Genomic DNA, 15,850 nt, shown 5'->3' with positions numbered 1-15,850 from the left:
TCACAAGTTTTATCCATCTTTACTGTGGTGCAAGAGATTTTGCTTCACAAATATATGATTCTGTACGTCAAAATTATTTAAACTTCAAGCTGGATAAAGAAATAAAGAAGGAAGAAATTAACTAAAATGAGAATTCATCTCTTTTTCCAAAAGATTATTTTTATATACAGCTCACAGCAATTCATCACTGTGCCACATTCCACTTCCATGTCTTTATAGGATTATTACTTTACTGTTTTTATTGAAATTTTTGATACAACATAAAGACAAGACAAGTAAAGCCTGGGGGACAGAGCACTTGATTTATGTATGCTTCTTTTGTCTGTGATAATAAACAAACAAAAAAGCAAACACATTTCTCCATCAGATGCATGAAAGTAAACACATAGGAAGAAGTTTCAAAGGAGAACAGCATTAATGGCAAGTTAAACATAACCAAACAATCAAAGGAATCTCTGGTGCAGTATTCCTTTAACAAGAATAGTGAAGAATTTGCTACAAGGAAAAAACCACCCAACTTCTTGTCACAGTGAAATGATGGCAGAGCCTGCAGAGCATGCTAAAAGGAGCAAACTAAACATGGTAATTAGACTTTTTGCTTGTCAGTGCAGCCTCTGAAGACTTAAGCAGCCTGAGCTAAAATATCGAACTAGATGACAAACTGCCTGCAAAAGCTATGATGGCTGAATGTCACTGGAACACATACTGTATTTCAGGTTTTGTGGGGTGTTTTTCTTTCTGTTACCTCAGACCCAAGAGTTTATCTCTTCCCCCCACTGCCATTGCCAGTATTTTGGGACATTCTGGCTCTGTGAAGGCCTGGCAGTGTGGTTTGCTCTCCAAGAGTGGCACACACAAGCACAGCTCCCTATGCTGGGGACTGCCCTGTGGAAATGTCATCATATCACTGCTGCTTCCAGCTGGTGGCCAGAGCAAACAGCTCATTGCACACTTTTAAACAAGAGGACTGTGTTTTACTACCATCAGGCCAGTCATCTGGAATGCTGCCCAGCTTTTTATTCCACTGGAATATTTCCTGTGGCACGGTCAGAGAGGTGACACCAACTTTCTCAGTCATGTTTCCAGTTTAATGATGAAATCAGGGAGCCATTGTAACTTGCACCAATGTATCTAAACTGGATCTTGAAAGTTCATTTTTTCTGAGAGTCACTTCCCTCTTTCTGGTCATGGTGATTATGTCACAGAGGCAGCTGCTGTTGATTGGAAAGTGAATCCTGAATTGTTTAGTGGCAGCATTGATGTTCACCCCAGGCAACACACAGGTGCCCTGTGTATAGAGCCCTTCAACTGCTTGGAATGAATTCTGGTAGAAGTAATTTGTGCCACGAAATGCAAGAATGCTGAAAACACCTCTTCACTTTGCCAGGTTCCTTGCTGCCAAGAGGATTTCTTATGTCAAGGACTCATTCTGCACTCTGGCACATCACTGTGAGTAGCTGATGTTTCTGCAGCAGCCTCAGAGCTATGACAGAGTGACTCCCACAGTGCTGAAACCTTAGGCCCATGTCATTCAGCCACAGAGAGGTACTGGTGCTACTGCTCTGTATTTGCAGAGAAGCTAGGTGATCAAGTATATTTTGAGTATGTTTCTTCCTCTGCTGTCCCTGATATCCCTTCTCCCTCAGATCTATTAATAATGGAGTTTTTGTCCAGTTGAGGCAGCTTTTCTCTCAGTATTTCTCTGGTATGACCCTTGGTATCAGCAGCTTGTCACCATTTAACCATTAGCAGCCACTGCAGCTGCCTTCTTTGGAAGTCCTGGGAATGCAGCCCTATGGCCTCCTCTCATCCTTCCTGCCAAGCCTGCTCAGGCACCTCAGCCATCCTTCTTTGGATAGCAAAAATCGAGTGGAATCAAAGCCCTGTAGGAACAAATTGGCCCTGCTTTACATTTTATGAGGTCCTTTTATTCTTCCATACATATTTCTTTCTTATGACTCTTCACCCAACCACTTCAGTTCTTTTTTTTTTCTATTCCCTTCTGTAATTGTAGCACCCCACAATACTCTTCTTCCTCAACATAGATTTTTTACTCATGTGTGTGTCACTTCATCTGATTCTCTCAGGTAATATCAATCTATGAGAACATCTCCTATTTCCTTTTCCAACTCTCAGGCAACAGAAGTTTCTGCCAGAGAGATCTGGAAGAACTTCTCCCCTTGACTTTAAATTGGTTTTGCACATCTCATTTTCAGTGACAAACTTGGAAAAGCAGATGAAAATAAGAAATGTTAACATTAAGAGACTTTACTGCTGTGAAGCTGGTCATTGAAATCCTGAGATTAGTCCTCAGACTACAGATTGCAAGCCAGTATTTTACTGTTTAGAAAAGGAAAGGAAAGTATGCATAAATGTAACAATCCATTAAAGCATAGTTAAGTATAAACTAAAGGCCACAATTATAGCAGAGTGAATTGTTTTTTCTATCTCATCACATCTGTCACACTCAAGAAGTTCATGAATTCTGAAGCAGTCTTCTCATTTAAAATAGAGGGAATATTCCTATATACTGAGACATTATTTTTAAGGACAGAGCTTACGTGGGAGCTGCTTTACATCTATAATGAAAAAAAATAAACCGCATACTTCAAAAGAATGATTTTTGGACTCAAGCAAATCTGAAAAATTAAGTAGAAGGTGTTTACACAAGATCAAGGTATGTGGTCATGCCCCCAGTTGCTTTTCTTGGGGATTACAGTAAGGCACCAGTCAGGTCTGTTTCTACAAATTTGCGGCTGCTGCTTCTGATTTGTTCTGCCTTGATATAATCAATCTGAATCCATGGTCTCTCCCTGTGCTGCCACAGAGATGACTCGTGGGAAACAGAGCAAAATGCAACATATCCTGCCCCAGTGCTAATGGCTGTGACACAGCGTCTCCACTACCAGGTCAGTGAGTTAAGAGCTGAGTGCCTATGACCTTCCTCTTGCTTGTAAATTTAATTGCTTTGGTTGTTAGCTAATGTCCTGAAGAAAAAAATAATGGAAAGGATGTCACTAGCTAATTTATATTTATTTATTCTGTATTCTAATGTTTTACCTATTAAGAAAGTCATAGCTTGAAATTGTGAGTGTTGCCCGAACAGGAATATTTGCGGTGCTGACACACCAGATTAGCTGAGTGTAGTATTGCATTTTCAGTGGATTTTCTGTGCATGTCCTAATTCAAGAATACACCAAACATTGGTGTCCTGACTGCCCATACACTTGGATGCTACTCATGTTTACATTCAAGAACACTGTCCTGTGATGGGATGAGGCCCTGAAAACTGCCCTTATAAACAAAGCAGAGACTGAGATACTTTAAAATTCAAATTGTGGGGTTCACATGGATTCTGTTGCACTGGTGTGAAACTGTGTGGCCATGCATACTTTTTCTGCCTCGCAAGGAAATGGGCAGGAGGGTAAGGGAAGCACTGGGACTGTGATTTATAAACAGATTTAATCTTCAGGGATTATTCATCTTATTTCCTTTAAAATACAAAAAAAAATAAAATTAAAAAATGTAGTGTGTGTTTCTCCCTTCCCAATTTATTTAGTCACTTGCAGTGAAACCAAGCACTAAGATAGGTCTGGCCTGAAAATTGAACAATGAGATAATTTAAATGCAACAGGAGATGGTCCAGAACTGTGTATTGGCTTAGTTTGCAAAATTTTTCAGTTATGCTCTTCACTTTTACCTAGGCAGGAATGTTACTGCCTTGACAATCACTGAGGCCAAGTTCCCAGAAATCTCTTCCAGCCACTTTCTGCAAGTATGACTAAATGAAAATGTCGGTCACTGTGGTGACACTGTCAGGGAAAAAAAAAGTCACTCAAGAGACACCCCAGTAGATAGGAACTTTGTTAATTAGCAGTGGGAAATGGGAGTAAGAACAATTTTCTTTTCACAGGGAAGGCATTAGGTTTTTGTTTTTTATTTGGATATTAAAGCAATAAAGCCTTGATATGTTAATTTGTTGGATCTGAATGTGCTTAGGCTCCGTGATGAAGCTGTTTTGACATTGAATGATGGGGATGTTTTGATAGTGCATTTCTGAGGTTGTGCTGTTTTGACACAAAAGGCTTTGACAAGACATTTGTAAGGTCACTGTGACCTACCACTGCTGTTATGTGGAAGTGATGGAAATGTAAATGCACTGATGTCTAATCAATGGAATGAAGCACTGTGGGATATATGTAAATTGAGATGTAAATTAGCCAGTGTGGGTTATAAATGAGCATGTTAGAAATATGCTTCATGGGAGCTTTCTTGGCCATCTTGGTTTTTCAGTCCTGGGGGGAAAGGAGTATTTAACTTTGAAAACCTTACGAGGCCTTGTGGTGGCCTTCCAGGACTTAACAGGGGCCAACAGGAAAGAAGGAGAAGGGTGGTTGATCAGGAAGTCTGTTGATAGGAAAAGAGGCAGAAGGTTTAAATTGAAATAGGGTACACTTAGATAAGACATTATAAAGAAATTTTTTACTGTGAGGGTGGTGAGGCACTGGAATAGGTTGACCAAAGAAGTTGTGGCTGCTCCATCCCTGGAGGTATTCAAGGCCAGGCTGAATGGGGCTCTGAGCAACCTGGTTTAGTGGGAGGTGTCCTTGCCCATGGCAAGAGGTTGGAATGAGATGATCTTTAAGGTCTCTTCTAACCCAAAATTTCCTTTGATTCTATGATAGTGTGAAAAGAGTGTTTGGCTTTGCATAACTGCCTCTTTCCACAGATTAAGACAGAAAAAAAAATGTACATTTTTATTTCCATTTAAGAAAACTTGTGACTGTAATAACCTCACAAATTTGAATTGACCAAAGCAACCACCTTTAACTGGGCCTTGCATAATCTCAGCCTAACTTCTGGTCAACCCCCAGTGGAAAAGCTGCTGGTTTAGTGATGTAGAATCCACATCACAAAACTCCTTTTCCCTCTTACAGAAAAGAGGCTGCTGTCATTTCTGCTCCCAAGATGACACCTGGATGGAGCAGGCAGAGTCAGCAATGCAGACTGCTGGGCTGGCAAAGTAGAGGGAGGCAGCGAGGCAGCCTCTGGTAAAGGATGCTGCCCTGGGCTGCGGGATGCTTGTGCCTGTCTTTTCTTTTGCTATTTTGTGCCAAGCCAGACAACTGTTGGAGAATTAGCAGGTGGCTGCCACACAAATAGAGCAGCCTGTTGTATTGTGTATTATGCAATTGAATGCCCTAACAGGAGATGGATCAATATCATAGCAGGAGAGGTAAGGAATCCAAGAATAGTCACAGAAGGGTGAAGAGAGAGAAGAGGCTAGAAGAGGAATGAAGAAAGGTTCCCCCTCTCTTTCGGAAATAATATTATTCTTATTTCTTTTATTTTCTTTTGGATTTGGTCTGTGTGCCTGTATATATTTGGGATTTGCCGGAAGGCTTTTACCAGTGTCTTTTTTTTTTGTTTGTTTTGGGTTTTTTTTAATTTTTGTAATCGTGTGTCTGCTTTATTGCTCTAAAACCTACCAGAGCTTGATGTCAGAGCATTGCTGCCTGAAGAGCTTGTACTGGCCTCTATTTCCAGTCCTGTACAATCTCAGTTTAATCACTATGGCAGTCAGCTCAGAAGTGCCTGTAGGTGGAAAACATCACTGTAACATGATGCAGTTGATTTTACTTCAGCATGGCCTTGAGACAAGCCACGCTGGCCCATGGAATGTGTGTAGTGACTCCTCTTTCTCTGTACCAATCCACACACTTGAAGATATAAATTTGCCCTTTCTGAAAACAGTTTTAGAAAATGTACAGTAAGCCCCCAGTTTTAGAAGGTAAGAGCAAATATTAAATAGATTGCAAACAAGGCAGCCTGTAGAGAAATTTAAGATATCACATTAAGCAAACACATAATTCCTTGCTTCCTTCTGTACCCTTTCACCAATCTTACCACTTCTATCAATCTTCAATCACTCTAATCATCTCTTTCTAGCCTCTGCAACCTGCAAAGAGCATAAAAAGCCCTGCACTGGCTTTGTGGTCTCATTTCTCTTCTCTTTGCTCCCAGCAACACAAATAAGTGATTTCACAACCATTGGGAAGGGAGAGCAGAGGGAAAAAAGATTTAACCTACCTCATCTAATCAGAAGCTCCTAACAGATGGAGGGAAACTGCTCCCTGAGCCCAACAAGGAACTGAGCCAGGGCTCTTCCCTCACCACCAACTGCTGCCAGCTAAACATCTGAATTTCCTCTCTTCTGGAAGCTTATAAAAGCTCTAATCCAAGGAATGGCACCTCGTTCTCTCCTCTTCCCTCCCTCATGCCATCTCCTTCTCCCACAGCACATGGCGTTACACCCTTCCAGACAGATGAGTTTCAACATTGTGACAATGTCTGAGTCACTGTTTTCCACCCACTGTCAAATCCACTGTAACCAAAAAAAAAAAAAAAATCAAAACAAAACAATGTCCACAGAAAAAAAATAAGAAAACCAGCAAGAATTGGTAACACTTTCTCTTTCTAACACGTCCTCTCAAGGTTTTCATAAAAAAGACTCAGAGAACAACTGTGGACCACGGTTTCTGAAATACCATGAAGAACCACATTTTACATCAGGAGGGTGAAATTCAAGTGTCTTTCTGGCAAAAGGTACCATTGATTAGCCAACCACTTGCATTTTTGTGGGCTTGCCTTTCCTTTTTGGAACAGAAATGTTGTCCTGCACCTGACTAACCTCCAGAGTGGAGGTGATACCTTGGTCCCTGTCAGAGCACCAACTTCAGCTGCCAAAATTAAATTGCCCATTACACCAATTACTCATTTCCAGCTATGTGCTGTGTCTGGGCTGACGGGAAGGTGTACATGTTAGCATATTTCAAAGTCCAGCCCCTGCCTGGTCATCCAGATGGGAAACACAGTCAGTACTCCTTGGCTCCTTTCCTACAAAGCACCACTGTGTGTAGAGGGTGTGTTGGATTACCTCAATGAAGAATTAGGAGTAGTCAGCCCCAAGAGCTGGGAAGGCCACAGTGCTCCCCAGGTTGGACACAGCTTTACAACTCATAGTAAGGAAAGGTTTGTAGGCATTGGAAGCAAATATCATCAGTATTCTGTCCCAGGGAGGCCAGTGAGTTGTTAACTCATGTGCACCTTAAACATAAAAACCAATTTTACCTTCTGGCCTGGTAGGATCTCTGGGCATTTACTGTAAAAGATCTGCAATCCACCTGCTGAAGTTTAGCAGAATGACCCTTGATAAAAATTCAGGTACAATTCCCTTCCTTAGACAGACAGTCAGTATTCTGTATTTCATTTTCCTTAAAGGAAGAAGAACGCCCATGAATACCTTTAAGTGGCCAGCTGTGCACTAAGGACTTTCTGAGGAAGGGACCAGAAGCAATAGGTATCACAGCATGGACGTTCACCAAGTTTTAGTTTTGCAGTCGAGTGTGATAATATTTTGGTAGTCGACACAATGCTCCTGTTCAAATGCTGTACCAGAGACTCCTCCTGGGTTCTCCCATGTTCAGTTCCGAAACTCAAACACAAAATTCTTCTAAGTTTCTCCTAATGCTTTCTCCTGAGACTTGATGTGCAGGCAACCATACACACGGGCATCTGCACCTCTCACTGAAAAGGAATCTAAGAGTAGGAACCAAACAAGTAAACTCTCCTTAAATTTTAGAAGGCACAAGAACAACACTATAATTTCTCTCTTAATATCCACTATGATATGTTATTCAATGGCTTGTATTCCAACCTTCACTGGCAAATAATTCCTTTATTTCTGTATATAGATGGTGTATTTGTCATACGCATTAAAATGAGTAAGATACTACTTCTGTTTCATAAGGACTTCAGTTTGCCCAGTAGCACAAATATCTAGGTTGATGTTACAAGTGCACTTTGTCAACTTCTGCAGAAAAACAGGTGCACTTTTTGTAGCTGATATATTTTTCCTGCAAAATATACCTTGGCAAGAAATCTGTTTTGTGAGTGTAATGAGATGTGGCTTTCAAAAGTAGTAAATGGGCACGAATTGAAGTATAAAATATTCTTTTTAAACAAAAGAAAAAGAAACCCACTTTTGGGGTTTTTTTCCACTGTGAGAGTGCTTAAATACTGTCACAGGTTGCCCAGAAAGGCTGTTGAGTCTCAGTCATTGGAGATATTCAAACCCCGACTGGGCATGGCCCCGAGTAATGAGTCTGTAGGTGACACTGCTTTGAGCAGGGGGTTGGACTTGACAATTTCCAGAGATGCCTTCCAGCCTCAGCTTCTCTGTGAATCTAAATAGTTGTGTTTTCTGTACAGTCACAAAGGTGTACTTTCTTTTTAGATAGTTGCATAAATTCCTCCCGTTGTCAGATTCAATAGCATCAGTTATCTCTCTGTTGTGATAGCTGGAGCTTATCAGAAATAAGAGGGACAATTCAGAGGTGATTTCTACCTTTCCAGGAGAGAGGGATGAACTAAAGATTAGCTGTGAAGCCATTGCTAATTATGGATGCTGAGTTAGAGATAACAGAGTACACGTTTTTGAAGTGGGAATTATTTACAGTCTTTCATGTTAACAGTTCATCTTAATGTTTAAAGACTCTCCATCCTTTAAATGCAAAAATCTTCCAGGCAAATTAGAAATAGGGAGAGTAAATGCACTAAATAATTGAGACAAAATAGCCAAAATGAAGAACTGTATTCCTGAAACTGCATCCTGATCTGATATTCTGCAAAGTGATAAAACTAAAAAGGGAGGATAAAATCTGCTTGGATCAAATGTTTAACTCTTGTGTCAAATATGTTCAATAAGCCAGTGAAAGAGAGTATGATAAACTGTTCAAGTTAATCACTAATGAAAAAATAAACACAAAAAAGGGGGAGAAATAGAAAGGGGAACTCTGGAGTTTGTAATGATTGAATGCAGCTTGCTCAGGGGACTATTGCCACACATCTGCTTTGTGACAAGTACAGTAAAATTAGTTATGGATCATCAAAGAGATTTCTAGCACTTAACAAAATGAGACCAAAAGTGCCTTTTTTCCCCAGGTTCAGACATCTGGGAAAACATTAATCAAACATACAGATTCAGTGGGAGGAAAAATTTGGAAAACAGCAATGTTGAAAAAGACTGAGTAGATAATATTGGCAGAAATTAGACGTGAATCTGCAATGCAGTATCACAGCAAAACAGCCATTTTTGCATTTTATTTTGTTTTTATTTTTTTCAGTCTGCCTATGAAGAGCCATCATACACACATTATTCAGGAAGGAACCATAATCCTGTTCTGTCTGAGAATGGTGAAATGGAAAATCTTGGTTGATTCTGCAAGATGTTTAACATTTCCTACTAAATACCCTTGGGTCCCTCTGATGCAGAAGGGAGCTGGCCCTTAGAACACAGTGTAGGGGGCTGGACAACCCCTCACCATAATTTTGCAGAGCAGTTGGAAAGGAAATCAAAGAAATGCAGTACTGGTGATTGCTGAGGGGACTGGCTTACAAGAGAAGATTAAAACTTGTCTGATTACATCTGTGCCTGGTGGGATGCAGTGAGGATCTTCCTAAGAACAAGACAGAAAAAATAAAGAAGTTCTGTGATATTGGCTGCTGTGTAAGAGCTGATCCCTCACTTGGGGAAGAGAGTTGGCTCTCCTTTCTCTAGTGTGTAAAGGCAATCTCTTGGGCAGAGCTTGGTTTTCATTTAATGTGCTTTTAGCTTATCTTGAACGCTTCTTCTTAATTTAAATTGGCAAATTTTAGAGTCTGGCTTTTTTTAAATCTATGTATTCCAATTATTATTATTTCTAGTGAGCCACTGATGATATTGAGCAATAAACAGTTACAGGTACAAAATATGGGAGTCATTGTGCAAGCAGGTATAAGGAAGAGCAAGGGAATAATGCTCAAAAAGGGACAGTTGGCCTTGAACATCAGCAGAAATAGCTTCTCTCAGGCCTGCCTACGTGACCTGCTTGGTTTGCACAAAAGTGTGGCCCCTTTAGCAGTTGCATATTCAGTGCTGCACTATATCTGTCTCAGTGCACTTGCTTCCACCTCCCCACCCACTCTGATCTATTTTTTGTGTGTAGGCTATAAGCATTGTGATGATTTTTTTTTTCCTTTCTTTGGTGTACTGCAAATCCTCCTCTCTGAAACTGCAATTCTGGTACAAAATTCACGCATATCCATTCCTAGACCTGTCCATTTGACAATTTGGTGCTTTTGCAAGCTAGTTTGAATAAAAAGTGTCCAGCATTGCATTGCTGGCCTCTACCATTGCATGTTAAGCAGGGAGGAGGGGATGTACTCAACATCTTGCCATCTGCTGGCCTCAGTTCTGCAATTCAGAGCTCAGAGTCCAATCAGCTTGAGTAAGAATTTTGGCCTTGTACTTTATTGTGGCCTAGTACTTTGTCACAATCACAGTGGGATGATTAGCAGGAGCACGAGATGCACTGCTGGCTGCTAAGCCAGACCTGTTTCCTTTAGTGAAACAGATAGCGGCGTTCCCACCTCCTTGATCACATTAACAGAGATGACTGAATCTTTATCCTGGGAGACCCTGCTGAGCCTCTCCTGCCTTTTTCTAAATAATAAAAATCATAAGAAAGAGCAATTTAACTATCACCTAAACTAGGGAGGATGATGGAAGGTTTTGGAAGCTGAGGGCAGATGACACGGCGCTCTAAGTAGGCTACCAGCAGCTGGGCAGTACCTGCCCTTCTCACATAATTGAATCCTACCATTTGAACAGCTAAGAGAGCTGAGAAATGAAGAGGAACTCCCTCCTCAAAATCACATTTTCCCTGGACACTTAATCACTTAATCAGAGAAGACTCTTGTGGTCTATATGGAGGATGATAAAAAATTCGGAGCGATATGATTTCCCTTCCTTTTCTTTTTTTTTTTCTTTTTTGTGGGTAACATTTTCTTGTGCATTTCATCACCCTTTATTACATTATTTCTTAAGGAATTCACAGACTGTTTTGTAAATGTGCTGGGGTATTTGAAAAAACCCTTTTAAAGTGGAGGAAAACTGCTTTCATTGTGTGTGATGGGGCTATATTCCCACTGTTATACCATTTTGTTTTAATATTAGCCTATTGAACCATGAAAAAATCTAACGTATGAGAAATGTACTTTCTCTTTTATGTAGCTAGTATTATGAGCCTCATAAAATACATGTCTCTGATGAATAAAGAAGATATTTATTTTTGCAAAACACAGGGAGGAAGATACAACTATTTAGAAGATACAGCTGCTTCAAGAAACTGTGCAAAATTACCCAGGCTGCAACCACCATGTTGTTCCATATCTGTGAGTAGAAATGAGGTTGGGTTTCCCAAAGATCTGTGCCCTGCACCCCGTCACCTTGCACTCCCCAAATCTTAAATAACCCCATATTCCTTCAACAATTACCCCTCCTGCACATGCCACATCACAGCAATAGCCCTCGTTTTTCCCTAGATCCTTCTTTTTTCCCTCTCTGTCCCCAATATTCCCAACTGCAGTGAGCTGTCTCCTCTACACACATGAAGTGTGGTGGCAGTGGTTTGGAGCTCTGCCTGGAGACCCTGCCCAGCCTGAGGCAGCAAAGAGGAAAGGTTGGGGGCTGAGCCACCCTTCCCTGTCCTTCAGCATGCTTCAGTCTTCCACCAGCTCTGCATTTTCCCCAGTGTCCTGGAATTTTGAAGCCTTATGTTCTTTTTCAAATGTGGCTGAAAGGCTACTGTCCATTCAAAGATTGTGGAAAGGGAAGGAGGAAAACCAGACAAGCATGTGGAAAGAAGCTCCTTGTATGAGCCTCCTTTCCAAAGGAAACTACTGAAGGTGAGAAAGGATCACAAGGGCCATAAGAGTGCAACATTTCAAAATCACCAATTCATAAAGAAAAGAGAAAGAAGGTGCAGCCTTTACACCTCCTGTTGCCATGAACTCTTCTCCTTCTCACCTTGGATTTGCTATCCAAGACAGTTCATGTCACACCTCTCAAGGACAGGCACAAAGGACGCAGAGGCAGCAACTGTGTTTTGAAATAGCTGTCCAGAACACCAGGGGTTAATGATGCCCAGAGCCTCCTGCCTCGCTGCTCCCTGTGTCTGTGCATTTCTCATGCAGAGCTGATTTGCAGCTGCACTGCTAAGTTTTATCCTGGGAAAAAGCCTCAAAAATACGTTTCTGCTACAGCAGTTCTGCCCTTTGTAATTGGGGAAGAAAATGCCTATGAAATATGCCATAGAGTTCTGTGGTGCTGCATTCTGAAATGTACTTCACTGCATACCATGAAAGCTGGAACTTCAAAACCCATTGATTAAAATGAGAGCATTACTGTACTCTGCTAATTAGGATATATAGTACTTAGCACTATTCTTAGTTTGCACTGTGCACAGTAAGTACACTTCTATTAATAGTTTTTGGAGGTAGGGAGACAGTGTTTATCTATTTTTTGTTTTTAATTGCATGAAAAGGCAGGAGCCAGCAGTCACATTTTGAGAATGCTCTGGTAAGAGAAGCTTTCCAGGTGGGAGAAGCCAAACAAGAATGGAAGGAGAAAATATATGTCAGATGGCAGAAGGGGGAACAGAGCAGTTGAGGATGGATAGCTGAGATGCAGTGAACTACTACATTCTCACAATCTTTTTTAACCAGCGTTTCTGGTCTTGAAGAGGGAAAATAGTCACCGCTATGAACATTTAGGGGAAAGGGTTATCAGCATGCATGAAATAAAATAGGGCTTGGGCAAATCCATACAAACACCCTTTTGATAGAGTGGGAGCAGGAAATTTTAAATGCACACAACAAGCAGCAAGTCTAAGTAGGGTTTTCTCTGCCACAGTCACTGAGGAAAGGTTAAAACTTCAAACAGCTACAAGTCTCCAGCAGATATATGAGAAAACAGGTCCTGGAGGTGTGTCAGAATATCTCATATTGGTTACATCTAATAGAAGCATAAGGAAAGTTAAAATGAAGTGTAAAGGAAGGAAAAATAGTCACAAGCCTGGATCAGTTTCTCGGTACTAACGAGCTGCCTATGCCAAGTGCTGACAGGTTTTATACCAGTGGTGCAAAAAGATTCATGCTGGGCTCTCACTTGAGTGCAGAGGAGCAGAAAAACCCCTCACTGACCCCTCAGCAAATCAGCCACCTGAAGAGAGAGCCTTGTGGCCACATTTCCTCACACAGCAGCCTGAACCTTCCCCTTTTCCCTTCCAGGGTGGTTGTCCCACTGCAGGCAGGCGATGCTCCTGTGCCTAAGCACAGTCATATTAATGGCAGGTGTCACCAAGGTGACCTCTGGGTTGTGTTTCCCCTGGCCAAGGACTCTCCCCGGCCACTTCCCAGCGTTCCAGAGGGAACAGCTCCTGGTAGGGAGACAGAGGCAGGAGCTGCCTGTGGCCCAGCTGCACCGAAGGAATTTTAGCATGCTTTCACTTAATGCACTCTGAATCTACCACAGTTCCAAAAGAAGCACAGGATCTGTTTTCCCTCAGCAGTTAGTGCATGCTGAGACTTGTGCTGTGCAAATGCAGGACATCCGAACGTGCAGAAACCAAGATGGAAAGAATGTGAAGGGAGACCCTGCTCCCCCGAGTAAACAAGCTCTTAATCTTTCTAGGCTCTACCTGAGAAAGGATTTAGGATGCTGATCCTCAATTTTGTCAGTCTCCTCTCCATCATCTGTGGGTGTTTACTGAAGCACCAGGTTGGTTACATAATTTTTCACATTATTCTCACAGGCTGTCCAATGTATGAAGTCAGTCTTTAATTGAAGTTTCTATTTGCATGCTTCACAACCCTTAAAATATTCTGCTTGGAATGTCAGATGAGGTTAATTGAGGACCCTCTTGGTGATGGTATTATTATAATTTGAACTTGGAGAATCCAATATTAATTCTAGGAGGATTCTGTAAAATATATTTTTCCTCTTTAGGTTTTATCTTTGTATTGAGAATTAGTTTGCAGTTTTAAATTCAAAATGATTTTCAATATAGTGAAATTCATAACATTCTAATGAACCCTAGAAATTATTCTTTTCCTAGAAATAGGATAATGGCATTGCATTTAAATATTACTACTTGGATTCTACAACATAAGAGACTGCATTATACCATTTTTTGGCTGGTATGATTTGAGGAATTTTTATTTCCTCTTGGCTACATGCAAGAAACTATTTCTCAAGTTTGCCTGAGATCAGCTGTAATTACTGTTCTAGTCTGTTGCCTCCCTGTGCCTGAGTTGTATATTACTTTTGGAAAACTGACTGTAAAAGTAGTTTCTTGCCTAAAAATAGTGTTGTTTAGGAATAACCTCCTTCATGTTTTCCATGCCATTTTTTAGTAGACAGGATATCTCCATGAGGAACAGTGTTTTTCCCCATTTAAAATAGAGAGTAATGTGATAACAACCTCAGTGAAAGGCACCTTTGTCAGAGAAGTGAGGCATCCATTCAGATCTGTAAATGTAAATTTTATCACTCAAAAGTTATGGAATTTTTTTTTCCCCAAGCATATCTTGACATCTATTTTTTCTGTTGTCATAGTAAGCTCATGTCCTGTTGAAGCATTAGGTTTTACCTTGTGTTGGCAATATCTACCATGTTCATACTGGATAAAGTTACACAAATTCGGTAACACGGTGTAGTGGTTTGCACAGGTAAGCAGTAGCACAGCATATAAATCTAAATTCCTTATCCTATTTCAGACTAAAACTGGCAATGATTTCCAAGAATATGTGTAACAGCTTTTAGTCCAGAGTCTTGTGAGATCATTTGAAGCCTGGTACAAAGGATAGTATAAGAAATGCTTTAAAGAAGTCCTCACTAACTTAATATCCAGGTATTCACTTCGCAGTTTCAAAATCCTGTGATATAATTCTCAATGGATTTATTTGAGAAAGGAAGCTGCATATTTGTTTCCTAGCACATCATACTCTGCTTCCATAGAACTGAAGCGGAATTTGGATGCAGCCGTGATATTCTTTCACTGAGTCATTAGACAGTGTTTGAAAATCAGTATTTCAGGCAATACTCTACACAGATTTGTTATTTCAACTTCTGTGTCTGATCCCTCAGAAGCAAAAAGAGGCAGACTTTTACCTCCATATGGAATCAATGGCTCTTTTCTAAGGGTCATCTGCAGGGGATTGTTTCAAAACACCAATTTCATGCTCACCTTCCTATCAGTTCTTGAACCGATGTTCACGTTCATATCAATTTTATACCGTATGTCTTTTCTTTGCTCTGCTGGACTGTTCAACAAACTATCTTTCTTTGGTTTTTAACTTAATGTTCTGGCCTTTCAGTTTTACTCCTCTGCACACCTGGATTTGAGTCACGCACTGAGAAGAAATGAGACAATATTTTATTGTAGCACCATCCCACGATAAAAGCGTTCTCCTGCAGCCCAGCCATTCCTGTTGTTTCTGTGCAGAGGATACTAATTATCCAGTATGTGAAATTACAATGGCAGAAAATAGTGAACATCTCAAACAGAGAAGTAATTACAATGTAAGACAAATTACATGGTTACGTTTGTTTTTAAAAAAACGTTGTGAAAAGTTTTTTTTTTATTTTTTTCCTATTTTCTTTTCTCCTAAAACCTCTGTGCTCACCTCTGTTTCACCGCCCTGGGAACAGCAAGCTCGGAATGCTCAGATCCCCGTGGGCCTTAATCCTGTTGGTATTAAGTACAGATCACTCTGGAACTTGTCTAGCCAGGAGCAAGAGGAGCTGTGCTGAGGGGCAGGTGTCCATATGGATCTCTCTGCTCTTTATGCATATGCAGGGCCTTTCCCTGCAGATTTTCAAGCTGCTACTTATCCTTTTCCCTTTAGATGGGAACTTACATTTGTATTTCTCTGCTGGCCCTCTCCCTAAGGTGTTACAGCAAAGGAA

The 15,850-nt window shown here is 40.8% G+C and overlaps 1 long non-coding RNA gene across 1 annotated transcript; it reads left to right on the top strand.

Annotated features, from left to right (window-relative positions):
• Window positions 1-11,186: 11,186 nt before the first annotated feature.
• Window positions 11,187-15,447, top strand: LOC125321094. The gene is made up of 3 exons (XR_007201446.1): window positions 11,187-11,274; window positions 13,574-13,660; window positions 15,259-15,447. It is a non-coding gene; the product is annotated as an uncharacterized LOC125321094 (long non-coding RNA).
• The last annotated feature ends 403 nt before the right edge of the window (window positions 15,448-15,850 follow it).

This window comes from Corvus hawaiiensis, chromosome 2 (assembly GCF_020740725.1).
Source record: "Corvus hawaiiensis isolate bCorHaw1 chromosome 2, bCorHaw1.pri.cur, whole genome shotgun sequence".
In the NCBI taxonomy this organism is placed as follows: domain Eukaryota; kingdom Metazoa; phylum Chordata; class Aves; order Passeriformes; family Corvidae; genus Corvus; species Corvus hawaiiensis.
The sequence above is the reverse complement of the archived record's forward strand: the minus strand, read 5'-3'. Positions and strand labels throughout refer to the sequence as shown.